General features: G+C 54.4%; 1 protein-coding gene across 1 annotated transcript in view; it reads right to left on the bottom strand.

Annotated features, from left to right (window-relative positions):
* SPSB1 (splA/ryanodine receptor domain and SOCS box containing 1) overlaps nucleotides 1-17,688 on the bottom strand; it is a 65,961-nt gene extending 48,273 nt beyond the window's left edge. The window contains exon 1 of the mRNA XM_069477317.1: nucleotides 17,563-17,688. The gene's annotated coding sequence lies outside the window, so the exon portion shown is untranslated. The remainder of the gene's footprint in view (nucleotides 1-17,562) is intronic.
* Between the last annotated feature and the right edge of the window lie 10,072 nt (nucleotides 17,689-27,760).

The raw sequence follows: 27,760 nt of genomic DNA, 5'->3' as shown, positions 1-27,760 counted from the left end.
TCCTCTGCCCACCTGAGCTTCCCTCCATCAGAAACTCCTCCCCCCACAGCAGCCTGGGGTCGCGCCATCCCAGAATCTGCGCGGTGTGGCACTGCGGGGCCTGCTGCTCTGCTCCCACCTCCCAGATCGGGAGCCCGTCCCCGCTCAGGGGCCGTGCGGGCAGAGGTTCAGAGCGTAGACTGCCTGCGTCTGCATCCAGCTTGACTTCTTGGCTGTGTGACCCCAGGCAAGTTATTTGACTTTTTTTTTAAACTTTGGTTTTACTATCTGTAAAATGGGCACAGTAATCCCCAGTCGACGGGGCTCTGGGCGGCAGTAAATAAGTTAATGCACGGAAAGCACGCAGAGTGGTGCCGGGCACAGAGCAAGTGCTCCGTAAACACGGAGCGAACTGCTCTCATTTCTAAAGCCAGTGGGGGTGGCGGGTGGGGGCAGGGGTCCATGCACACAGATCCCGCCACACAGTCCAAAACTCCACCCAGGCAGCCTTCCCCAGGTGCTTTCCAAAACTGTGACACTTTAGTGAGATAAGACAATGTGAGACTGTCACAAAATTCAGCTCATGAGCTGCTCGTTCAAGAAACCTCCATGATGGCACCTTCCTGCGCCGTCCTGCAGTTGCAGAACTTGAGAGAACCGCACCTTTCCCCCAGCTGCCACCCGTGTGGGAAGTAGTGAGAAGACATGAGGTCTAGGATGGTGTCCACGGCTGCCTGGCTGCACACGTGTACTAAAACCACCTATGTGTACGTCTGTAACAGGTGAACTGCGTGCCTGTAAATTATACCTCGGTAAGACTGCTGGAAGTGAATCCTGCATTAGCTCCCACTGTATACACCCTGAACCCTGAAGCCACAGTACCCCACTGCCTACAATCTTCAGAAAGGTCGGGTTCAACCTGCTTTATCTTATTTTAAAAACCAGAGAGAGAGAGAGGCAGGGGAAACAGCCTCTCCAGCCTACACCAAGAAAAGAACCTCAGCATCATGAGTGCTCCTGTATCTCAATACTTAGTTGCAGCTTAAGGAGAGAAGCTGGCCCCGGGTTTCTGCTTTGTCTAAGCACGTTCTTGCACCTGGCGAGGGCTGAAGCACGGCTCAGCAGCACAGTGAAAAAAAACCATGTTCTCCAGGGACACTCAAAACCCACCTTCCCAGAAGAAAATAGAGGTCACATCCCAAACACTCAAAACACTCGGCAACTCGGGCAGAAACATCTGGGTGCTGCCTGCTTGGCCCCAGGTGTGGACCCTCACCTATTCCTGCCTGGATCCCACAGGCGTTTTGGGGAGATGGCAAAGGCAGGGAAGGGTGGGAGACAACCACTCACAGTCAGCCTCTAGGGGAGGGGTCTCCAAACTTATTTCTAACAGTTCAAACTATTTCCCCCCAACAAAAAAAGCCAAAAGAGCAGGGCACAGTGGTTCATGCCCGTAGTCCCGGCGACTCAGGAGGCTGAGGTAGGAATTCAAGTCCAGCCTGGGCAACACAGCAAGACCCTGTCCCTCAAAAAAAAAAAAAAAAAGCCAACAGGCAAAAGTGGGACTGCTCCGGTCCAAACGGCCTGTCTTCCCCACTCCGGCATGGCAGCCCAAGCCCCTGCGGGAAATGAATGACCAGGGAATGCCGTGTCCAAAGGATTAGCCATTCCAGGGAGCTCCGTTCTAAACCCCAAAGCACGAGAGCTCTGTCTGACCCTTTCTAGGACTTCAATGTTGTCCCTAAGCCTAATCCGTCCTTCCAGAAAGGAGGACGGCCCGTGCACATTAACAAGATGAGTGAGTGATAATTGTGGATGCGGGGGATGAGGGTGTGGGGTTCAAGGTATCAGTCTCTCTGCTCTGGCCCATGTTCGAAATTTTCCATTATAAAAATATACACAAACGCTGACAGCAGAGCAAAACCTCAGCCGTGGCGCGACACATCAGGGGAAGAAAGAAACCCCAGTCATCGTCGGGACGCGGCCGAGACAGCCGGACAGAGCCGGCATTCAGGGAATACTGGCTGAACGATGAAGAAATTAAAAAAAAAAACCCTTTATCCCGAGCTGTCTAGACGCCCCTGAGGGTGGCACGGGCGTGAGGAAGACGTGGCTTCCAGGGAGGCAGGGGAGGGAAAGGCTCTGTTCATACAAAACAGCTCGAAACTGGCCCGACGGCACACAACTGGAAGACAGGGGGGATTTATCTTTTTAAAAATTGTATTTCTCCAAAGATGAGGAAGTCTTTTTAAAGGAAGCCTGACATTTATATATAATTTATACAGGATTAGAATAAATTGAACGCTGGCCTGGCTCCCTTAGGGGGACTCTTCCAAGCTTCTCACACGTGAGGCGACCTTTCTCGTTAGAGCTTCCTTAAAATCTCCCGACTGAGAAGACCCTGGACAAGGAGACACATACATGGGTCTCCCCCGACCCCATCTTCGGGGGAATTAAGGGACAAGGCCCCAACTCCCAAGTCTTCCTGAGCCATCTGGGAGCTCATCCCCCAGCGATCCAGGCAGCGCCCCACGAACCTGACACGGGTGCCTAGCCCTTCGCAAAAACCGCTGGATCCCGTGCTTAATCTCGAGTTCGTGACGCTTCCCGGGATCAACCTAGCAGGCAAATCCCACCAACACGGCTCTAGCCTCTGTGGCCTTCCCATGGCAGGAGCGGGGCCTCCTCACCACCCCCCACACGAGGACACAGTCAGGGCAACAGAGCAGCCCCTCCCCAGCCAGAACCCCCATGCCTTGGTCAGACCCACAGCCTGGGTGGGAGAGCCCCCAAGGTGGCCAAAGGACCAGGGGTTGACTTGGGTCTCCCAAGGGAGACCGGTGGGGGCCCTGGTTGCCGTGTTTTAAATGCAAGGGAGCACAGAGGAAATAAGAGGAAAGAAACTCCAGTTCATCCATGTGTCCCAGGAACAACTTTGGGGTGAATGGAGCAGGGGAGGGGTGCGAGGACTCCCTGTACCCACTGACAATCCCCGGGCCTGGCATTTGATGCCCTCCCTGCTCTACTGCTCCGCAGCCTTGCCCCCAGTCTCCTCATGACAGCCCATCTCCCGGCCCCCCAGCATGAAACCCCTGGCCTGGAACAAACCCTCCTGAGCAGTCACGCGAGGCCTTCCATGCCCACAAACGTCTGCGGCCCACCCAGCACCGTGGCGGTCAGCTAATGCTTCCAGCACGCACCTGCTGGGGCACAGACTTGCGAGGGCCCTGGGCTGCCAAACACACCTCCCAGGCTGTGTTCGACAGTCACAGAAGAAAGAACGCAGGCCATGGAGTCAGGCCCACCTCTACCGCCAGGTAGCCGTGCCGCCTCTTCCAATGCAGGAAGCTCTCTAAAGCTCACTTTTCTCCCCTGTAGACCAGGCAGTAAGACCCAACTCGCAGGAGTGTGTAAAGGATCGGAGGTCCATCTGCAGCGGCGAGCACAGTGTCTGGCACGCGGTAGGTATTCGATAAAGGCTAAGACTATTTCTGGCAGAATCGTACTCAGAGCAGAGGGGATTTCAGACGCCGAAACGATGGCCCGAGCCCGGGAGTGAACAGGCAGGGAAGTGTCAGGAGCTCCAATGACAAAAGGGCCAGTGATCCCTCAGGTGATGACAGCTTGGGGGGTTTTCTCCCATTCTTGAGGCAACCCCCCAGTTTCCTTTCTACAAACTGTCCCCCCAGCCACAGCCAGGGCACCATGGCTCCAGGGGGCCCTGGGCAGGAAGGACCCACAGCCAGAACGCCCATGACCCAGCCAAGGGTGGGCATGGGGCAATGGCACACTTGCTGGTTGACAAGGGTCAGGGCAACTGCATCACTGCCCCCAAAGCCTTAGCAGAAAGCTCTCAGTCACACGTCAGATGAGATGGAGACAGCCCCCCACCCCCCGCCTTTCGGGTCCTGACAGTCAGGTCTTAGAAAACACGAGGAGGAAAGGAGAAAAGAAGGGGACTTGCTAAAGCTGGAGCTCTGGCCCCAGATTGGGTCAACAGGATTTGGAGGTGACACCAAATTGCAATACCGTCAGTAACCAATCGTGGAAATCCCCAAAGAGAAGGAGCAGCACGGGTTCCGGACCCCCAGCCTCAGAGCTGGTCCCCCGGGGACACATCTGGCATGGCGGCTTGAGATGGGCTATGGGGGGGGCACAAGATAAGCCTGGCACGAGGTCACGTGGGCCAAAGGGCATGTGCGGGTCTGGGGATTTACCCTGAGAGCAGAGGGAACCTGAAGGGCTTTGAGAAGGGAGTTGACATCATATCAGGTGTTCATTTTAAAAGAATCAATGGAAAAATGAAAACAAGAACAAAGATCACTGGCTGCAAGTGGACGGTGGCTGGGTCTCCGCGGCCATGGGCGATGGGCGTGGAGAAAAGGCAGGTGTGTGCAGTGCGGGCGACCTTCCCACCTCCAGGTGGCCCGTGACTGAGCCAAGACGGGAGACCAGCTTCCACTCAGGAAACGCTCAACCTTCCTCACGAAACCTGATTAGGCAGAGCCAGGCACGGGAGGCCACCTATCCCGCGATTCCATTCACTCCAGTTACATGAAATGAACATTTCATGGGCAAATCCGTGGGGTCAGGACGCAGACTGGTGGCCACCAGGGGCCAGGGAATGACAGCCAATGTGGAGGGGGTTTCCTTTTCGGGGTGATGGAGATGTTTTGCAACTAGACAGAAGGGATGACTGCGTAACATTGGGAATGTACTAAATGCCACTGAATCGTTAATTTTAAAATGCCTCGTTTTATATTATGTGAATTTTACCTCAATTGAAAAAACCACCTTAATTACCCAGCATCACAGAGTACATCCACGCCTCTGCTCGGTCTCCACTGAGACCAGGGAGCCATTGAGCCCCATACCCAGGGCACTCCTGACTCTCCCCAGCCTCCTGCATACAATTTACCAGGCCACCGGTGACACTGGCTTTGCTGACCTGCCTCTCAGGTCACTCATTTCCTCCTCATTCCTTCTTTGTGGCAGGGAATGGTGGCTAAGGGTGTAGACCCAGGAGCTCCTGGCTCTTCCCCTCTCTAGCTGGGAGGCTCTGAACTAGTCCTAGTTTTCTCATCTGTAAAATGGGATAGCACCTAATCACTGGCTCACGAAGATGGAATGACTTTGTACATGTACAGCTGAGAGAAGCTGCCTGCACATGCCAGCCTCAGGCTGGTGGCTGCTGCTACTGCCACCACTGTGGACTGACCCCAGGCCATGCCCCTTCCACAGGCAGGGCCAGGAGGGTAGGAGGCATCACAAAGGAAAACTGGCTATGACCCCAATACCAACCTGCCGTACCAATCTCCATGCAGGACACCTGACCGTGCAGGGTGGAGAAGCGCTAAGCAAGCTACGGCAGGACGCGGCCTCACGATGAGGGAGGCCCAGGGACTCAGCCATCCCACCACAGGGCCACAAAAGGAGAAGGCCATTGCCAGGAATAAGCAGTCCCCTGAGAGGCTCTCAGACCCTGCCTTGGGGAGCCCCCTGCAGAGCCTCGGCGTCCTGGCCCCACTCCTGCAGGAGTGCTGGGACCCAGCTGGCCTTCCAATGCTCCAAACCGCTCCTCCCACCCCACCATGCCGGAGGGAGCTCCCTGAAGCACCAACCCCCTCCCACGTGGGCCTGCGGGCGCCCCTGCCTCTCTGTCCCACTCCAGCCACACATCAGCCAACTGCCCACCCCTCACTGTGAGGTCCCCACGATGCCCTGAGCACATCACCTCTGGAGACAGGCCTGTCTCACCCACTAGTCAGAGAGGTCTCTGACAGCAAGTGTATCCTCAGTCCCAGCAAACTGGCTGCATACAGTAGGTGCTCAGTAAACGTTTGAATGAAAGAATGAATGGCAAGTGATCCAATGATAACTCCCAAGAAAGGGGGCTTTGGAGGTCATGGAGGAAATTTGGGTCTGAGAACTGAACACCTGGCAGCCGGGTTCTGTGAGGGAGAGTCCCCGGGGAGGCCTGGTAAGGGCCACCACCTCCAGCACCCACCATGGGCCATGCACCTTGGCCAGTGCTAATGCATGTCACCTTCCTGATGCCTCACAGCCACCCACGAGATGGCAGCCACACCACAGTCAGAGAGGAAGCCTGTGCCCGGCTACCTGGCCAGGAAGTGCTGGTGTCACCCAGGGCCTGCGTGGCGTGGAGCTCTCTCCAAGTCCTTGCTGGTATTTACTAAGCCACGGGCCTGGCCTCCGCTTGTTCGTCCAGCAGGTGTCCAAGACTCCCCTGTGAACACTGAGCAGGGGAGACACAGTGGTGAGCAAGTACTGCTCGCCGAGTCCTGCCCTCCTGGAGCCCACAGGCTGTGGGACGACTGCAGCTGTCTCGGCACTGCCCAGGGTGCCACAAGGGGTGAGCAAGGGTCTGGGTTACTGGGTAGACAGTGGACGGCAGGGTGACCCGCCAACAGGGACATCACAGGAGTGGACGTCTATGCCAGAGACAGAGGCAGGGGTGGTAGAATACAGATGACAGAGACTGAACCCATGAGCGAACGAGAGAGAGACCCTCCTGAAGACCTGAGTGGGAAGGAGGGGTTGGGGGAGAGGACCTCATGGAGGAGACAGAGCCGAAGGGCCCAAAGGCTCTGGTGGAGGCAGGAGAGGGCGCCCAGGGAGTGGCCAGAGCTTTCTAGGCAGGGAGGGGCCGACGGCACCAAAGCAGCACAGGGTGAGTGTCAGCAGTTGGGACAGGTCCCTGGTGACCTCCCCTGAGCAGTTTTGGCCACAAAGGCTGCTGGAAAGGACTAGGAGAGCCAGGGAGGTAAGGAAGTGGAGGCCAGGTGTGTTGAGACCTGGGAAAAGGGGCTGGGCAGTGGCCAGAGGGCTGGCTCCTCTCGCCCTGGTAGCAGCAGCTCTAGCAGGTGACAGCCAAGAGAAGCCAGAGCTGTGGGGACCTGCCACTGAAACCCTGGCTCCCAGGCCCTCAAAAGCTCCCACAAAGGCCAGGTGCGGTGGCTCACGCCTGTAATCCTAGCACTGTGGGAGGCCAAGGCGGGAGGATTGCTTGAGCTCAGGAGTTCAAGACCAGCCTGAACAAGAGTGAGACCCGTCTCTGCTAAAAATAGAAAAATAGGCCAGGTGTGGTGGCGCACACCTGTAGTCCCAGCTACTGGGGAGGTGGATGCAGGATGATCGTTTGAGCCCAGGAGTTTGAGGTTGTTATGAGCTAGGCTGATGCTACTGCACTCTAGCCAGGACAACAGAGCAAGACCCTGTCTCAAGCAAGCAAACAAACAAAAAAGCAGCCTTGCTTCATCTGCCCACTAGCTGGAGTCCCCTTTGCCTGCAGTCCCACAAGTACCCTGGAAACACAGGATGGGCCACCCTCCCTGGACCTGCAACTCTTAACGGCTGTAATCAAAAGCCACAGAGCCTGAGCACCCCCCACGGATGAGTGGGCAAAGCATGGTCCATCCACATGATGAATATCATTCAGCCCCTAAAGGTAGGAATTCCGACACATGCTACAACATCCGTGACCTTAAGGACATTAGGCCAAGTGAGGGCAGCCAGACACAGAAGGACAAATACTGTACGATTCCACCTATCTGAGGTCCCCAGAGTCGTGCAATGCATAGAGACAGACAGTAGAGTGGTGGGTGCCAGGGTCTGGGGGAGAGGGAGGGGGAGTTAGTGTTTGGGGGTATAGGGTTTCAGTTTGGGAAGATGAAAAGAGTTCTAGAGACGGATGGTGGTGATGGCTGTACAATGTGAATGTACTTAATGCCACTGAACTGTACACTTAAACATGGTTATGATGGTAAATTTTATATTATTTGTATTTTGCTACATTTTAAAAAAGAAAGAACGAAAACCATAAAACCCCTAAATCAAGAGGCCTTCCCAGGAAGATGCTCGTGCGCACCCTGGCACCCACCTTGGAGACCCCAGCACGTGGCAGGCAATGAGTGTCAGATAAGTGTCAGGTGACTGTCAGAGGCAGACTCTCCCCAAACACAGGGGTCTGGGCAGGCACACTAGACTGCGGAGCCAGCCTAGGGTCCCTGCCCCGGTTCCAGAGGAAAATGCCAGGAGTGAGGTTCCACACCCTGGGCACGTCCACCTCATGCTCTCCTGCCTGCCGATGGCATCAACCCCCTTTGAAAGAAGATTCCTCTGTCAGGCCCCAGACCTGGCTCCCATCTGGACACGCCCAGTGGGACCATTTCCTCTCGGGACAGTTCAAAGCACCTCTATGTACCCAGTCCCCTGCCCTCTCTACAGGGCCATCATCCACTATGACCCCCAAACTAGCTGGGAACCTCGGAGACACTTGTAATTATCCAGCCTTCTTTATGCCTCACATATAGCTAGTTACCAAACTCGCCCACTCTACCTTGGCAATGCCACCAGCTTCCATCCCGACTGGCAGGGTGGGCTGGGGACCACGGCCTCCGAGGCCTTCCAGCTCAGCCTCCTCCCTGCCAGAGTCTAACAGCCTCCAGACTGTCTTATCAGGCTTCTCCGGAGTGGCAGATGGGTAGGATACACACAGAGAGAGATAAATGAGAGAGGATTTATTGGGGGACTCGGCTCCCATGATTATGGAGGCCAAGAAGTCCCACAACAGGCCGCCTGCAAGCTGGAGACCCTGGGGTGCTGGTGGTGCGGCTCAGGCCAAGCTCAAAAGCCTCAGGACCGGGACAGCCGACAGTGTAATTCTCAGACTGAAGCTGAAGGCCTGACAGTCTGGGCGGCTGCTGGTGTCAGTTCTGGAGTCCAAAGGCCAGCGAGCCTGGAGTTCTGATGCCCAAGTGCAGGAGAAGAAGAATGTTCCAGCTCCAGGAGCGAGAGAGGAAATTGCCTTTTCTCTGCCTGTTTTGTTCTACCCAGGCCCCCAGCTGATGGGATGGTGCCCACACACATCGAAGGTGGATCTTCCCCACTCGGTCCTCTGACCCAAACGCCACTCTATCCTAAAACACGCTCACAGACACTCCTGGGCAGCCCTATAGTTCTAATCCCATGTCAAGCTAGCTGGGTGTCCTGTTCAGCAGAAGAGGGATGGGCTGTGTGCGCTGATCACTGGCGATAATTAACACTCTGCCGGCCGTCAGGGTATCCCTTAATCCAGCCCAACTGACACCAAAATCGATCATGCGTCCTCCCCTTGTCAGCCTGGTACCCACAGGCATCTCCTTAAACCATATTTAATTGCCAAATAAAGATAACAACAGCATCATACTTCCACCTAGCATATGCTGTCCTGCATACAACCAAGAATTTACAGATTGTAACGTAAAGTTAATACTTAAATACTGATGTAAACTCAACACATGTTATACGATAAGGAGTAAGAGGAGGAAGAAAGCACAGACATATCTGCCTACTGTGTGTATGTGCACACAATCATACCCCGAGCAAACAGGAGGGCACATTTGTGGCAATCGCGGCCCTTGTTTCTGTAACTGGTCACGGGGCTGCAGCCGGGACTTCTAACACCCTCTTGTACTACCCGCTCTGCGTTCCCCTCGCCTGTGGCAGGCACTTCAGCTGGCTGTGGTTCTCCATGTGGCAGAGTGACCCAAACGCTCACTCCTGAAGAAGCTGAGTCATTCGCAGTCCTGCCTGGATTGGACTGTTGTCACTTCCCACTGACTTACTCGCAGGGCAGGTAATACTAAGAGGTGCCCTAAGGCAGCAGTTCCCAACCTTGGCACTGGGGACCGGTTTCATGGAAGGCAATTTTTCCACAGACGGGGTGGAGGGATTGTGGGGGGCAGAGCTCAGGTGGTGATGGGAGGCCCGGTTCCTAACAGGCCACAGTCTGGTACCAGGCCTTGGCCAGGGGGTTGGGGACAGATACCCTAAGGGACCACCTGTGTTTCAGACATACCCTTCCTTACCTCCACTGCAGAGCAGGAGTCCAATTCCCCCTTGGCGGTCCAGATCAATAACCCCAGCCGACGCCACCACGCCCTCTTAGCCTGCTGACGTGGAGGCATGAGGAGCCCATAGTGGCCCGGTAGCAATCTTAACCTCCAGTTCGACGGAACCATTGTTGTGTCTCCTCCCCCTGGAAGCAAGACCTCCAGGCCAGCATGGGAACAGAAAGCAAAGATTTTGCTCGTGGGTCACTAGAAATGATGGTGATGGTGCCACTCCCATTTTCACCCTTGATTCCTGGGCCCGGGAATCCTGGCGATGGGAGAAATAGAGCACACACAGCCTTCTGAAGAGCCCTGCCCCAGCCATGCAAGACATTGCCACCTAGCTGGCACTGAAACTGCAACTTCAAACGCCCATTCCACTGTTCTATCAGGCCAGCTGCTGCAGGATGCTGGGGACACAGCACGCTCGGCCAATCCTGCAAGCGCGAGCCCGCAGCCGCACGTCTTTTGCTGTGAAGTGAGACCCACGGTCGGAGCAATGTGTGCGGAACACCGAGACGGTGGGTGAGGACGTCGGTAAGTCCTCGGATGGTAGTTTTGGCAAAAGCATTGCATGCAGGGCAGGCAAATCCACATCCAGAGTCAGTGTCTACTCTAGTAAGGACAAAATCCTGCCCCTTTCAGGAGGGAAGCGGCCCAATGTAATCAACCTGCCACCAGGTACCTAGCTGGGTGCCCCAGGGAACGGTGCCACACCAGAGGCTCAGTGTCAGTCCCTGCTGCTGGCAGACTGTGCAACAGTGGTGGCCACAGCTAGGTCAGCCTGGGGGAGTGGGAGTCTATGTCTCTGAGCCCATGCATAACCTCCATCCCTGCCCCCACAGCCCGTCTGTCCATGAGTCCATTGGGCGATGACAGGGGTGACTAGTATCCATGCCACAGGCCACCCTGTCCACCTGTTAGTCCCCCATGGCTGAGATCACCCTTTGGTGAGCGCTTACATGGGACACAGGTATCTTCACATTCTTTGCCCACTCAGAGAGGTCTATCCACATACCTCTTCTCTAAATTTCTTTGTCACCAATCTTCCAGTCATGTTCCTTCCAAGTCCCTGACCTTCTAGCTAAACCACTGGCACAGCCGTGAATCGGTACGGAATTGCTCATTGGCCACTTCTCCTCCCAAGCAAAGTATTCAACCAGCTGCACTGCCCAGAGCTCTGCCCAGAAGGACTTCCCTTCGCCACTGTCCTTGCGGGATGTCCCAGAAAGGGGCTGCAGTGCTGTGGTACCCAGCCACCTGTGAGGCAGGCCCACACCTTCTCTGCTCCGTCTCCTGACCACAGGACACTCCCCGAGGGGCCAGAGGTGCAGGCTGGGGGAGAGAAGGCAGCGTAGCAGGAGTGGGGACCATGGGCATTTGGGCCACGTGTTCACATAACTTATGTGTGCCTCCAGGGCCAGGTCAGGCCCAAGCACGCACACACCGCTTCCATCTGACGGTGGAGTGCCACTATGCGCACCCCACTTTACAGCCTGAAGGGTCGGACGATACCCAGTTCGTGATGGGCAGTCAGGCTGCAGGTAACTTGGTGGCCGTGGTCTAACATTTAGTTTCTAGGCCAGCAGCAGGCCGAGCGCTGCCTCTTAAAAGGAGAGTAGTTACCCGCAGGTGATGGCAGGGCCTTGCCCCACACCACTGGGCCCCCAGAAATTTCACTGAAGTAGAAGGCCCCTGAATTTCCAGTGTAAGTTATTTCCCACCCTTTGGCATGCAAATTCCTTAGGAGTAAGTCCAGAGTGGTTGCTACTTCTTGCTCACTAAGTCCAATCAGCATAATGTCATCAGTGTCATGGACCCCCGTGTGACTTCTTGTGGAAGAGAAAGGTGATTATGACAGAGTGCTGGAGAGGGGCTATCCCTCGAGGGGGAACAGTGAAGGTGTACCGCTAGCCTTGTTAGCTGAAAGCAAACGGCTTCTGGTGGGCCTTATAGACAGGTACGGAGACAAGGTATTTGCTAGATCAATAGCTGTGTTCCAGGTATCAGGACATGTGTTAATTTGCCCACACAATGAAACCACATCTCGTATAACAGCTGCAAAAAAAATGGGAGTCACCACTCAGTTAAGCTTACGACAGTCCACTGCCTTCTGCACAGGCCAGACAGGACAGCAGAGTGGGGTGTGGTGGGATCACCACTCCCACATCACTCAAGCCCTTGATGGTGGCGCTCATCTCTGCAGTCCCTCCAGGTACGCGATGTTGCTTGTGATCTACTATTTCCTACATAGAGGCAGCTCTAATGGCTCACATTTGGCCTTTCCCACCAAAATGGTCAGGGAACCAGTGCGGGGACAGCTGCTAAGTATTCCAACCATGCATTCTGGAACCAGGCAAATAACCACAGAATCGATTCGGAGACCCACTGGACCCACTGTGAGTTGGACCTGAGCTAAAACTCCATTGCTCACCTGACCTCCGTGAGCCCCTGCTCTGACTGGAGGCCACAGTGATGTTCCGAGTCTCCTGGAATCGATGCCAGTTCAGAGCCAGCGTCCAGTAGTCCCCCAAAGGTCGGATTTTTCCCTTCCCCAGTGCACAGTTACCCTCGTGAAAGTCCATAGGTTCCTTCAGGGAAGGGGGTAAGATGAACAGCATAAATTTTCAGAAGTGCACCAGGGTCCTTCTTCAAGGGAACCCAGCCTCCCTTCATTCGGGGGCTTAGGTGTGTAAACTGGCTCAGGTCTGGGAGTTTGAGGGAGGGGCCGTGATTCTCTGGTTTTATGATTCAAGTTAGGCTTTTGTTCACTTGACCTGAAAGTGTTCTGCTTATATAGATCAGGTAAGAATTCAGTATGTTCCCTATCTATTTCACTTCTGGGACACCAAGGTGGACAGACCGTTCTGACGCCACTCTGCCTCTGCTGTCCATCATGGTAACCACGCCCACCCTGCCTTGGCGGTTGAGCTGCCACTTGGCCCTGCCTCCCCGGGATCCAATTATTCCCTTTGCATTTATGTTTTCCAATTGTGTGACTGCAGCATCTACTGTAAGAGCCAGCCTACAGGTAGACCAATCACAGAGCTCTTCAGCGATGCCAGGCTCCCCTCACAAATCTATTTCTCACAGTACTGGTGAAAAGTGTGTCTGCCAGACCCTCCCCGTGGGTGAGTAGTCTAAGCGACAACTCCGCTCCAGCATTCCGATCTCCCTAAGCCTTTGCATCCCTTCCTCCGCATTAAACCAAAGGGATCCAGCAACCCCAACTCACTCACTGTGAGCCGTTGATTAATCTACGTTTCAGCAACCAACCAGCCAGTGAGTTTCCTTCTTAAGTCCCTGAGCTGCAGCATTAAATGTAGACTCACTGCTTAGTGGGCCCCTATCAGTAAGTCCAGCCTGATCCAACTTTACGTTCTTCCCACCCTTCTCCCACACCCTTAATATCTGTCCCCATACGTGCTCCCTGGACGTCTGCTTGTACAGATTAGAAAACTCAAGTAGTTCTTTTGGAGTGTAGCACATCACCTCGTGAGTCACACTTTGTAAGCCTCACCTCTAAGGTGGGGTGACCCATGGAAAAGATACCTTGCCCCTCAGAAAGGGTGAGACCAGACCACAAGTGGAAGAAACAGACGGGTACCGTGCCAGGATGGGTTTTTAACCATCAGAGCCACATGCAGCCTGTCTGGCAAGGGATGTTCACAACTGGGGCACCTGTTGAGACCTTGTCACAGGTGGTCCTTCCAACCCTGGAGTCCCATATTCCCACTTAGCAGTCCTTTCCCAGGTGTGGGGTTCACATCCCAACCCTTTCATCTTGGGCCCAAACCACCCACTGCCTCCCTGTTTTCCAAAAGGTGCCCGTGGGTGGCAGAGGTTCCCGGACTCCTCCACTGTCGCCTGTACAGTAAATTCGAGAGGGTTGGGCTTGGGTTTAGGTCCGAGCAAACATTTGTTGACAAACCATTCTCACATCCTAACGCCCAGCCCGGCCACAAATCCCACGCCTGCGTTGCACAAGGCCAGACCTCGACGGCAGGCAGCGCCGGGCTGTGCCGTGGTGGGTTCTCTTCCCCATCTCCAGGGGAGGTCCGCAGAGCCAGGCCTGCTGTTGATGTGGTTTGTCTCATGACCATCGGACTCATTTATTTTTAATGTTGGGCAATAAACAGAACCTTTGAAACACAAAACAAGCAACAAGCGTCTCAAAGTCTCAGGGGGTGGAAACAAGCCAGATCCCCCAATGAGCCCCTGAGTCTCGCCAGCCTGCCTTGGTCAGAGCGGCCCCAGGCAGAGAGGACATGCTACCTGACTCTTGCCCCCACGCAGAGTAACAGTCAACCCCTTTGACGCTTGAGTCTTCCCTTAACTGCTTCTTAGGAAGTAGCTCCAGATGACCCAACATGTTGTATTTGCTTCGAAATAATCCAAAGTGTGTGTGCATGTGTACGGACGTGAGTGTGTGTGCGTACACACATATGTAGGAAGTGTGCGTGCATGCATGTGTGCATTGACATTGGAAACTGGTGTGGAAACCTGGAGGCTCATTATACTCCTTTCTACTTTGGTAGAAAAGTTGATATTTTCCATAATAATAAAAAATGTTCATTAAAAACATTAAGACACGTTTCTTAAAGGAAAGGCTGAGGCAGCGGAGGTGGCAAACTGTGCTGGTTAAGGGCTTGGGTACCAAATCTGGACTAGAGTTTTGGGTTCACCACTTAGCAGTAGCAAGACCTTGGCCAAGTCACCTGCCTGTTCTGAGCCACAGGAGAATGCGGATGGAGGGAGAACCTGCTTCCCAGGGTTCTTAGGATGTGTTCAAGAGTTACTGTGTCAAGGACTCAGATCAGAGCTGGGGACTAGCATGCACCGTGAGACTGTTTCCCACTATTATTACGATTAGGACTCAAACAAGGTCATACCCCTAAAGCACTTAGCAGCACAGTGCGTGGCACCTGGCTACGAATGGAACTTTACATTGGGAAGGATGCTATCAGATAGCTGACAGAGGGTACAGCACTCCATTGAAAGTCCAAAATCAGAGTCCCTTTAAGTCTGGATTTCATCGATCTAGGTTTAGGGGGAGGAACGTATTATGCACCCCAAGGCAGACTGAGGCACACCTTTACCTGCCTTTGTGCTTTTGTCTGATAAAACTTTTCAGAACAAAAAGATACATCGATTCACACACACCAGCCGCAACCTATTTCTTGAGAAGAATTGGTGCAAGATACCCAGACTATACTCATGAACACCGTAAGAATCTGAGGTTCTGCTAAATTTGAAAATGCGTCTGCAGGCAAGTTTCCACCCACCCAGGAGGAGGGGTAGGTGCAAGGAAGGAGCAGGCACAAGAGAGCACAGCACGTCTGCTGGGGGTGGGGGCAGCGCTGGCCTCCACTGGGCCCCCGCCCCGCTCCCCAGCTCTGTTGGGGAAATTACACATCTGTGCTGATTCCAAGGGGGTGAGTTTGATGCCGCAGCCCCAAGGAACCCGCTGAAGGGTGGATCCAGCTTTACTGGAGCAGCCTAAGAAACAGCCTCACCCAGCTCCAAGTGACATCACTCAGGGCCCCAGGCAGGACCACTCCTTCCTAAGAGCCCTGAAATCCACTGACTCTCCTTAGGGCTCAACCTCCCTGAAGCCCACACCAAGCCTGGCCCCCTGCTCGGGGCTGTCAGAGCCACTGGGCCTAACGTGGTACCACTTTTTTGTTTTCTCTGCTGCTAGGGCAGTAGCCAGGCTGGGAAGGAAAGACTTGCAAAGTTATTGCCTTAGGTGACTCCACACCTCCCCTTGGGCAAACACACACACACACACACACAGACACATACACACACTCACTCCATCTACTGGATAAAGTGCTCCCTGCAGAAGAAAAAGGCAGTAAGAGGACAGGAGGAGTGCTTAAAATGATCTAATCCAGCCCATCACTTCACAGCTGGGGAGACACAAAGTGCCTGGCCTATGACCTCAGAGCTGGGGACAGTAACCAACAGCAACAGCCAGGACTTGGGAGTCTTGGTGCATAGCCCTGGCTGTGCAATTTGGGTAAGTCAGCCATGCTCTCTGGGCCTCTGCTGGCCTAGAAAAACGCCCTGTAAGTAAGTCAGGGCTTCCCTCACTCCGAGATTCCTCACCAGGATGGAGGCTACCTGTGCCACCAATCTAGCACCGTCCACCACTCAGAGGGAAGCAGAAGCGTTAGGAAAAGACGGGCAGAGGAGGAGGAGCTCCCCTTGCCCCCTTCCCCGTGCTCTCCTTGCACCCAACAGCTAGGGATGAAGTTGTGGGCCCAGCCCCCACCCCCAACCGTCCTACCCCCTGGAGAGAAAATTCTTCCAAGGACACCGAACCTTAGTCACCAGGGATGGCATTTTTACCACAAACACCTGTTAAAACTCAACTCATGACCAGTTTCTGATGCTATGGGCTGGAGTATTTAATTAAATATTACTCACTCAGGAAGCAGCCCCTGCCAACTCACCCCCAAACTGTATAGTTCATTTTCAGAGAAAAGGAGAGAGGAAGAAAGAGCCTGCACTCTCAGCTGGCACCAGCAGGAGCGGCCCTAGTGCGGGGCTGGTGGTCCCCACAGCCCACTTGCAAGGACCAAGCAAAGAAGTCAAGTCAAGCAATTCTCAGGAACCAGTGGCCCCACTGCCCAGTTACCACGGACAGGACAACACACTCAAAGAGACAGACACATTCACTTCCACACACCCACATGAACGCACAAAAACACACTCATATACACGGACACATTCACAAAGATACACACACTGTCACACACTGTCACACACCCCTTCTTGGGAGACCAGCGGCGGCCCACGGAGCCGTCATCAGTGGGAGACTTTGCCCTCCGATCCATCACTTAACAGGACAGTTACCAAGTCCCTGCACACACCCGGGGCGCGGGGTGACCCATCCCATGGTTCCACCGACGGGCCAGGCGCTCTTGTTTTTCTGTTTTAATCGATTTCCTGACCTAACACTCGGGCTCTCCCTTCGTTGCTGGGAGAAGCCGCGGCGGCTCCGGGGCGGCGGGGAGGGCGGCGCCGCCCGGGTTGTCGCCCGGCGGGCTCCCTGGGGGAGGCGCTGCAGGCCGGGTGGGGAGGCCCGAGGGGGCCAGTCGGGCCGCTCTGCAAATCCTGACCCGAACCGGCGGGAAAAGCGAAACTAACTTTGCGGAGCGGGGTCGCTCTGCCCCCGTGAGGGGGAATGGCGGGTCGATGTCCCAGCCTCGGCCGCGGGGACAGTCTCGGGGACAGAGGCCCCGGAGCGCCCGGGCACCAGAAAGTCGGCGGGGCCGCGGAGCGCCCCAGGCTCCCTCCGAGGGTCTGCAGCCGCCGAGGCTCAACTCCGGGCACGACGGTCCTCGCGGCCGCCCCGACTCCCGCCCCGTCTCGCCCCCGCAGGTGGGACCCGGGAGCACCAGGACCCGCCGGCGCCTGCAGCGGCCGCAGCGCTGGGCGGCGCCCGGCCCCTCTCCCGGGACCCGCGGCGGGGGACGGGCTCCCGGAGCCGCAGCGGGAGGGGCCGCACTCCCCGCGCCCACTGCTGGGTCCCCAGCCCAGACCCTTCTCCGGTCCCCGGGGCCCGGACTCCCGCCACCCACTCGGTCCCCCGTGCCGCTATGCCCGCGTCCCCTCCGCCTGCCCCGCGTCCACCCGGTCCGGACCCCCACCCGCCGGGTCCCAGGTGCCCGGAGCTGCCTACCGCGCCCGGGAAGGCCGCCGCCGCTGCCGCCGTCTCCGGCCGAGGACGCTCGGGCGCCCCGGCCGCGCCCGCCGCAGGGAGCGAAGTCGCCTCCTCCCCGCGGCCCCGGCGCCAGCGCCTGGAGCCTGGTTCCTTCTGAGAGCGCGCGGGCTGCCCAGCGCGACTTGTGCGCGGAGAAAAAAGCATCCGACGGCTTTAAAGTGGAAGAAAAAAAAAAAAAAAAAAACCCACAGAGTGCGGTGGGCGGGGCCAGCCTGCCCTCCCCTCCTCGCCCCCGCCCCCGGCCCGGCCCCGGCCTCGCCCCGCCCCACCCACGTCCCGGCCCCGCCCTCCCCAGGCCCCGCCCCTCCTCGGCCTCGCGGGCGCGCGGAGCGCGGAGCTGGGCCGGGCCGGCATCCCCGGCGGGCGGGGGCTGCGGCGCGTCACGTGACCCGCGCTCGCTCGGCCGTCCCCGCCGCCCGCCCAGCTCTGCCCGGCGCCGCCCTCTGCTCTCCCGGAGGCCGCCTGGGGCGCCCGAGGCCGCGGCTGCGCTTCCGGCCCTGCTGTCGGGGCCGACGGCCTGGGCGTTGCCGTCTAACGCTTGGGTCCCGCGGGCGGCCTGTTTGGGAAACGCCCGGCGAGGGGTCAGGGTTGCAACCCTGGGGGGCCGCAGCGGTGCGGGCCTGGGAGAAGGGGTGGGGCCTCACTAATTAAAACAAATCTTTGGGGAGACGGGGTTGTTCGGTAGCCTCAGGAGCAAGGCGTCGCTTGCCCCGTCCGAAATGCTCAGCGGTCGGAAGCCCGCACGTGCGGGGCACGGGCGGGCGGTGGGCGCTGCGGAGCCCCCCGCAACACTACCTGCACCCGGAAGGGCGCTCACGGCTGGGTGCTCCCGCAGGTTTGGGACGGATGAGTGAGTGCCGGCCGGTCCCCGCCCGTGAGGACGTCCTCATCCGAGTGTCCTGTGGCTCTGGCTCATCAAAGGGATTTTCCTCCGCCTGCCCCCGACAGAGCAGTCGCTGGGACGGGGAAGATTGTAGAGAAATTACTGTTTTAAGAGCAAAACCTCCTTACATTCCCCTTACATTCCCCACTCCTCACTGTGTGTAGTGTCCACTGCGAGGGGTGGGGAATTAGCATTACTGGAGAAGCTGTAGTGAGCAATGTGGCTTCCCTAGTTATTTAATCTTTCCCATAACCCTAACCAGGGCAGGACTTGTGTTACTGTAAAGGTGCGAAAGCAGTCAGTGGCCAGACGCCTGGGGTAGCAGAGTTTGGAACCCAACTGGACTGTTAGATCCCAAAGTTTGATGTCTTCTCATCTCACTGCGCTGAAAATCAGTTTAGCTTTGTTTTGAACCCAGAATAAAAATAGAGGCTCAACTGACTGCCACGGGCAGGGGAGTCTGAAGGGGCATTCTGACTTTCTAGGTTCAAGTTACCTAGGAACGTCAAAGCCACCCTGCTCAGATGGGCAGCCACTGTCAGCAACCTAGGGGAGCCTCCAATTTAAAAGAGCACATGGCTCCCTCCAGCTGCTCTGCAGTTTGAGAACTACTATTCATGCAAGGGCACTTCGGAGACCTGTGAGAGCTCCTGGGACAGCAGTAGGTTTTTCCCGGTTCCTGGTGCACTCCAGGGCAGTCTCACTGATGAAACTCACAGGTCCCTCCACTAGGCTCATCTCTCCCCCTTGGAAGAGCAGGCCTGTTGGGTGTGTTATTCAGGAAGTGTGTGTCCCCTATCAGGTGCCATCCTTTTATGGGGCTGGTGCTGCAGCCACAGGGCCTGGGTCATGGTGCTGTGGGCTTTCGTAAGGGCAACTCCTCCAGCCATCGCCTCTTGTCCTGGGGGAGAGCTTCCAGGGCAGACTGGGGCACACTTCCTGGAATTCAAGTGGCAAGGGCTACTTTGGAGCTAAAGACCTCACCTTTAGATGTGAGTGCCCTGAAAGAGACAGCTCCCAATTAAAAGTCTTCAGGACCCCCACCCCACCCCACCCCCCTTCAGCATTAATCTTGAAATCTCAGCTCTGATCCAGTTGGGTAATTAGATCCCACTGACCTAAGTTTCCCAGAGGAACCCCTGGGGAGTGAACCTTCCTCTCCTGCAGGACACTGGGCAGGTAGGCGAGATGATGGAAAGCTGGTCATGCAGTAGTGACCGCAGAGGCATGGAGCAGTGGCGAGCAATCCTGGAGGCCAGACTGTGAGAAGGGCACAGGATCACTGTATCAGTGCTGGTGCTAGTGTTTGTTAAGAAGATACATAATCTTGCAACATTGTAACATTAGCTGGTAAACACTCTCCAGGAATTTGAAGACTGACTTGAGTCTTAAACCAAGTATCTGTGTTCCACGGAGGTGCACAGGGAGTGGGTGGCTCTGGGGTCCCAGTGGTGCCCCTCCCAAACTGTCCAACTCTATCCCTACCCCCACAGACATTGTATCACTTGCATCAGTACGATTTGCTCACCTCTTTAATCTGTCTCAGGAAAATGATGAGAAATTGTTAGATAGCAAATTAGCATCAGGTACTTTTTCTGACGATTGTTCTGAGCCTGTGTACAGATGTCTTGGACACCCTTTCGGCCTTAGAGCAGAATCCTGCCGCCCTCACAAGTGTCAGGGGCTCCCATCTTCTTTGAGTCCCTTTTGCTGATTGGAGTGAACTGGCAAAGGATTTGGAATTAGACAAACCTAATGCAAACCCCACTTCTGCCATTCACCAGCTGTGTGACCTTGAATAAGTTACTTAATCTTTCTGAGATTTCAGTTTTCTTATCTGTATTTGGGGAGGGGGAGCAATCATTCAAGAACCATTAATTGAGCAAAACATGTGCAGGGCATTGTGTTAGCATGAAATCAAAGAGTTTGGGGAGTTCTTCGGTGATTTTTTTTGGAGACAGAGTCTCGCGCTTTTGCCCTGGCTAGAGTGCCATGGCGCCAGCCTAGCTCACAGCAACCTCAAACTCCTGGGCTTAAGCAATCCTTGTGCCTCAGCCTCCCAAGTAGCTGGGACTACAGGCATGCGCCACCATGTCCGGCTAATTTTTTCTATATATTTTTAGTTGTCCAGCTAATTTCTTTCTATTTTTTTTTTTTTTTTAGTAGAGACGGGGGTCTTGCTCTTGCTCAGGCTGGTCTTGAACTCCTGACCTCGATCGATCCTCCTGCCTCAGCCTCCCAGAGTGCTAGGATTACAGGCGTGAGCCACTGCACCCGGCCGGTTTGGGGAGTTCTAAAATAAAGTTTCCTAGAAAAGTTTGGGATCCATAACACGTAATTGTAGCAAGATCCACCAGAACAGAAAGAATATGAAGGCATCTTAATAAAATTTAAACCCGTGATGCATCCCTAGCATAAGATATACTTATCTCACGGGGTAAAGTGGAGTAGGTGAAGTAGAGTGGTTTTTATGTTACAGAATTTTGACCTCATAGCATCCATTAATTAGTACATTGATTCATTTCACATTCTTTGGCTTTAAACTGCCGTAGCTTTCACAAGAAGTAGCATTGTTAGACAATGACACCTGCTGGCCAAGTATGAGATTGCAGTATAGCTCTATCAGACATTGCTAGTCATGAATAAAGGAAAAGATTCAGAGCAAAGTTTCAGTATTTTTAAATGAGACATTGGATGATAACCAGGCTTGGGAAGAGTTCCTGTGACTTTGAGAAGAAATAAATAAAGATATTATGTTGGGCTTGTGACAGTAATTATTGCAAAGTTCTTCAAAAACACTTCCAGTGAAATAGAAGTGAGCAAGCTGGGATCTTGGTACTTACCTTAACTCTTCACCAGACGTTTGTAACAGTCTTTCAGTGTATTTTTTCCATGGGACATCTTGAATATTATATATATTATAATATAATTCTGTAATTATAAGCCCAGTGAAAAAATATTGAGCAGTACTGTTCTGCATGCTGGAGAGGGCGTGGTAAATGAAAATGGACCAGAGTCCTGGCCTTAAAGAATTTCCATTTAAGTGGGAGTGACTGACAATAAACAATAAATGAGATAATTTCAGTTAGTAAGAGTGTGAACAAAGAACTGTTTATATAAATTTGTTCTGTGGTCTATTTCTATTTAACTTAGGGAGGGAGAGAGAGAGGAAGAGAAGACCTGTATTCAGTGGCTTCAGTTCAAATTTTAAGACTTTATATAAAGATTCTGGAAAGGTCACCTTTCTATCCCAAATACCAGATCAGATACCTCCGATAGTCAGGGACACATTTCTCCCACTGCAGGGCTTGCTGGTTTCGTGGACACCTTGACAATGAGTGCAAACTCACAGGTCCAGTTTCTCTGTTCCTTCTTCAGTTCAGGATGCCCCGGTCCCCAGCCGGCAGGTCGGCTGCCTTATTCATTCAGTAAGCATTTATTGGTTGTAAGCCATAAGGCCTGCTCTGTGCTGGGAGCTTGTAAAGTCAGTGTTGGTCCCATGAGAGACCTCCCATTCTGCCTCTTCCTGGAAAAATACCTCCAAGAGCATCAGTCCTGTCACCCTTCTGCACAGAGCCTGGCACCTTCCATCTGGGGGCGTGGTGATCCTGGCCCTGGGAGGGCTTTTTCTTCAGTGGGGATGTCCTGGATCTTTCTCTCCAGGGTATATCAGATTGGAAGAAGAAATAATTAAGGCACAGGATGACAACAGATTTTTTTTTAAAGCTGACATTTATTGAGTGCTTGCTACACACCAGGCACCATGCCCCATGCTTTACATGTAGTATCCTGTGTGACCCTCGTGTGAGGTGGGGACTATGATGATCTCCGTTTTATAGTGGGGAAGCTGAGACACAAAGGAGTTAAGCAGATCACCCAGAGTCACCAAGCCAGTAAGTGGTAGAGCCAGGACTTGAACCCAGAGCTACTCAAAGCCCAAGCTGCGTGTTGGCCAAGTTCAGATTGAGTGTGACCCTTGAGAACCAGGTCATCAGGAGCACCAGGTGGCAAAGAAAAGGGTGAGTGCTGACTTCCCAGCCTCTGGAAGGGGTCATGGGTGACAACTGCCAAACAAAAGACCTGTGCAAGTTGGAGACAAGCCTGACCATGTGGCAGGAAATGAGCAGACACAGCTGTAAGGAGTGGCTCCATGTTCGAATACAGGGGTCAGGAGGGGAGTCAAGAGAGGAAGGGGCATTGCAGGTGGGCCCAGCTCCACGTTCCACGCATTTTACCCACTAAGCAACTCCCAACAGTGTCTACCCATCACCTCCTCTACCCCCACCCTGGGCCACACTGTACTGGGGTGAATAGTGTGCTCCTAAAATTCATGTCCACCTGGAACCTGTGAGTGTGACCTTATCTGGAAATATCGTCTTTGCAGATATAATCAAGTTAAGATGAGGTCATACTGGATTAGGGTGGGCCCTAATCCAATGACAGGTGTCCTTAAAAGAGGAGGCAGATTTGGATGCAGACACACAGAGAACATACCGAATGTGATGCGGGAGGCAGAGACTGGAGTGATGCATGTCCAGTCCACAAGGACTGCCAGCAACCATCAGACTCTGCAAGTGGCAAGGAAGGATCCACCCCTGAGAGCCTTCGGAGAGAGCGTGGCCTTGCCCACACCTAGATCTTGACCTTGGCAGCCACAGACCACCATCACCCCGCATCAGGCTTCCTCACCCACCTCCCTGCATTCACGGCGCCTCCAATCTGTTTCCCACTCAGCAGAAGTGATATTCGCAAAAGTCACATTTCACACAGACCCCCACCCACCGCTCTTAAAATAGCATCCAGAAATCTTAACGTGCCCACTGGGCTTGAGGAGGTCTGACTTGCTCATTGCCCCTTACTGACACTCTTCTGTGGACCCCTCCCTCATTGCACTTGTCTTGGGGGTGATTTTTACACGTATTTCTCATTCTCTGATGAATCTGCATCTTACCAGACGGTGCATTTCATGAGGGTCTGTGTTTGCTTCCCACTGAATCCCCAAAGCTTATCTCAGACCTCGGCACATAGTAGGCCCTTGTGTCAGTCGTCCATTGCTGTGGGCGGAACTACCCCCAAACTTAGTGGCTTCGCATCACAGTCATTTATTCTCACTCCCATTTCTGTAGGGTGGCAGGGGTCAGCTGGTCACCCTGGGCTTGACTGGGTGACTCTGCTCTGGGCTACAGAGATGCTGGGGCTTGGCTTGCTGTCCTGGGACTTGGGCTGGCGGCGCCGTGGAGACCCTGGGGAAGCTCCTCTCCTAGCGACAGCAGAGGACCCAGGAAGGAAAGCCTGGAGGAGCCAGTGCCTTTCAAGTCTCTGCCTGAGTCTCGTGCGCTCATTTCCCAGTGGCCAAAATGAGTCACCTGGCCGAGCCCCAGGTCTTGGGGCAGAGAAGGACGCTGCCCCATTGGGGGCCCGGGGCGGGGGGGGGGGGGACAGTAAATATTTTCTTAATGATAATCTAATCTCTCACTGTCCTCAATCAATATTTGTTGAATAAATGGAGACATTTGCTCAAGCAAACTTAGTCAAACAGAAGCAGAGGGATGGCGGCTGAAGAACTGAAGGAGGGTCCTGGGTGCTTCGCAAGTTGGACACGCCCCAGGCCCTGGTTTCCTGAGGTGGCCTTCAGGAAGGTCTCTGCAGGGGACGCTGCAAAGGTCAGCGTTAAGCTCCTGTGGAAGGACTTGGGGTGCCTGCCCCGCTTCACTGTGGGGTGAGAAGCACTGGCCCCGCCAGTGGCCACAGAGGGGGACCCTGGGACAGGACTCTTCTCCGACTCACCGTCCCCACAGCTCCCGTGGGTTCTGCCCTAATCACGCCACCCCGCACGAGCCTCCGGCCTGGAGCATCAGCCCTGGCTGCAGCGCACCTGAGAGCCGAAAGGCAAGAGCGAGGTGTTCTCCAGCCAGCCCTGCGCCCCGGCAGTGACTGCTGTCCCCTCCCGCTCCTTGCGGCAAGAGAGCTGTGTGTCCCATGGTCAGGAAGTTACCTCACAGACCCCTTCCCCAGAGGCAGGCCGGAGTGGGCCGACCTTTTCCTTACCTGCCTGGAACAGTAGCTGAGCAGCCCTGAAATCACAAAAGCCTCTAATGTCAGCACACCGGAGGGGGGAGGGGATGATCCTGAAACACCCATCATGGCCAGGTGGGGAAACTGAGGCATGCAGACATATGTGATTTGCTCAAGACCTCAAAACTAGCTGGTGACAAAAGCCAGAAATTATCCTTAGGGCTTTAGATTTGAATTCCAAGACTGGAAGCAGAAATGTGTGTGAAGTCTCTCTTTGTGCCACTGACGTCCAGCAAACTCTGAAGCCCCCTCCTCCCTCCAGAGTGAGCCCTCAGCTTGGCCCTGTAGGAGTCTGTTATTTCGATTGTAATTTCTGCTCTACAGGCAATTCTCAGAAAGGCCGGGTGGCCGGGCAGGCTCAGGTATCCAACTGCCAGGGGCAGATTCTAGCTCGACCAGGACTTTAGGAGAGCCATCTCATCTCTGTGTCCTAGGGTCCTCTCTGTAAAATGGGGGTAAGAATGGAGAACACCTCAGAACACCCGTGGCAAGCCCCTCCTGTGCCTCTCCCATCTCTAGGCTGAGGCGTCACCGTGACTAAAACCCTCCCCCACTCTGCAGGAACACTGGCCTCACAGGTGTGACCTGAGAGTGATCCCTGGGTGCTTCCTTTACCTTCCTGTTGACACTGCGGCTTGAGAAGCCATGGGACCCTTGTTGGCACCCAGGTGTGGGCAACCCAGAGTACGGGGTGGTTAACACGACAGGAGCAAACCTGTGACCTCCTACTTCAAGGGATGATAATCCATTTCTGTCATTATTTATTTTAATGCTTAAATTGTACCCAGTCTAACAGTGGGAGCCCCTTCAAGCTGATTTCTGTCATGCCCTTTTGACATGTCCCCACCGCCCTTCGAGCATTTCTTTTTCTGCACAGAAAGATGTTTCAGGCCCAGTTTATACTTTCCCTGCCCTGGAACCAGCCATTTCTCCAAGGAGCCCTGATTCCTTTGACTGGAGAGAGACATTTGGAACCCAGGATCTAGGTGTTCATTGAGAGTGGCCCTTGCCCATGGGTTGGAGCAGGAGGCCAGGAGCCTCCAGAAGTAGAACTAATGGGTGGTCTAATGTGCGGGCTGTATTGAGAGGAGAGTCACAGTTCTGTCAGAGATTCCAAAGGAAGAATTAGTGATAGGAAATTAAAAGACAAGGCAATAATTAATCATAGGAAAAACAAACAAAACTACTAGAAAGGAAGTATAATCATAGTACACCACATGGCTCAGCTGTAAACAATATTTATATATTCATCATAATGGACACAAGCAATATTGATTTAAACAAAAATTGTGATATAACCATATTATGAAGTTGGCAGGAGAAGAGTGTTACTCCTCATCTCTCATACACGGAAGAGGATGACAATGATGATAATAATAAGCACCAACATTCTTGGGAGCTTGTTATGTTCCAGGCACAGAATATGTACTTACATGTGTCAGCTCCTTTAATCCTTACATTAGCCCTATGGTGTAGGTACTACTGTTCCATATTATAGGCAAGGAAACTGAGGCACAGGTAAGAAAAGTAACTTGATTAGGGTAGCGCAGCCAGTAAGTGGCGAACCTGGATTTGAACCCAGGTAGTTTGGCTCAAAAGTCAGCATCTTAACCATTATGCTATGTAGCCTAAATTATGGCCACCTGTCCTCTGGTTTATATATGCCACAAAGACGTCCCATGCTCTGATCAGAGACCATCCCTCTCTGGGTGAATTCAAAAATGAAAAAATTATAAAACAGAAGTGTATAAGCCAGCTATTGGAGAAATACGGTGGTAAATTTCAGAACAGCTAAAAAGATTTGCAAGCTGTCACCTGCAGGGTGTACCGATTGGTCATGGGAAGAGCGCAGCAGGAAGGTGCTGGGGGGTTTTGTTTTACTTGTAGCACTCTGATATTTTAAAAAACTATTTGCACGTGTCTTAGTCTGCCCAGGCTGCTATACCAAAATACCACAGACAACAGACATTTGTTTCTCTCCGTTCTGGAGGCTGGCAAGCCCAAGAGGCAGTGCGGGCTGGCTTCCTGTGGCTGGTGGGAGGGGCGAAGGATCTCTCGGGAGACTCTTTTACAAGAGCACTAAATCCAACCATGAGGGCTCCATCCTCACCACCTAATCACCTCCCAAAGGCCCCACCTCCTAATGCCTTTGCCTGGGGCCTTAGGGTTTCAACAAATGCATTTTGAGGGACACAAGCATTCAGACCCTAACAGCATGCATTATTTTGGTTAAAACGTAAATCAAATCGAGACAAGGAGATTCGTTCCAACAGTACCCCAGTCCCCCTCCCCAGAGGCCAGCCTCATACCAGCAGAACTTTCCAGACTCACCTGTGCTCTCTGACGTGGGTGCTGCCTCTTGCCCCCAGCAGTCTGCCCTGGAGACGGCTCCCATCGGGGTGCAGGCCTCTCCCTAGTGTCCGTAGCATGGTCATGGCTTGTCATCAAGCAGGGTCTCCTGGCTGCAGGGGGCTCGGGGGCAGCTCTTCCATGTGTGCCCCGAGGACCTGCATGGAGCCAGCCACAGAGACACCAGAGCAGAGCCATTGGGCCCGGCAGCCCCTCCTTACAGGCAGAGCTCAGGGCCCCGGTGCCCAGCCCAGAGGGAGACGCTCCTGCCCCGGCCACTGCCCACTGACTCTCGCTGTCCACGCAGGCCCAGTAGGGGAGCTGGGAAGGCAAGCCCGGTGGCCCTGGGTGAGGCCCTGCTAGCTGACCACCAGCGCCTCCCTGTCCCCCTTCTTGTTTGGTGGGTTGTCTGGCAGCCCGGCCCCCGTGCTCTGGTTTCTATGTGCCACGGAGACGCCCCGTGCCGCGATCAGAGACCTCCCTCTCTGGACGGATGGTGCTTTGGGCTATCAGGTCAGCCCCGCTGCCATCCCTCCCGGGAAGCCTCTCAGGAGCAGGCTGGCCCCACCCTGTCCCCCACCCTGACACTGCTCATCCCTCCAGGCCAGTAGCTCAGGGTGGGGGTGGCTGAGTCTGGGTGAGGTTCCAGGGTGCCCACTCGGAATCCAGAAGGAGCAGTGCTGGGGTGGAGTGAGTTACTGAATTTCCTTTCTATCTAAAGAAAAACACAAGTCAATATTTTTAGGTGCCAGCTAAGAAGTTGCTTCCTTTGCAGAGGGTCTGTTGTGTGGCTGGGTGGTGGCTGACGCTGTCTGCAGAGTTAGGACAGGCAGAGGTAGAGAAGGAGGG

This window comes from Eulemur rufifrons, chromosome 8, assembly GCF_041146395.1.
Source record: "Eulemur rufifrons isolate Redbay chromosome 8, OSU_ERuf_1, whole genome shotgun sequence".
Lineage (NCBI taxonomy): Eukaryota > Metazoa > Chordata > Mammalia > Primates > Lemuridae > Eulemur > Eulemur rufifrons.
Note: the sequence above shows the minus strand (reverse complement) of the source record. Positions and strands in the feature narration are given on the sequence as shown.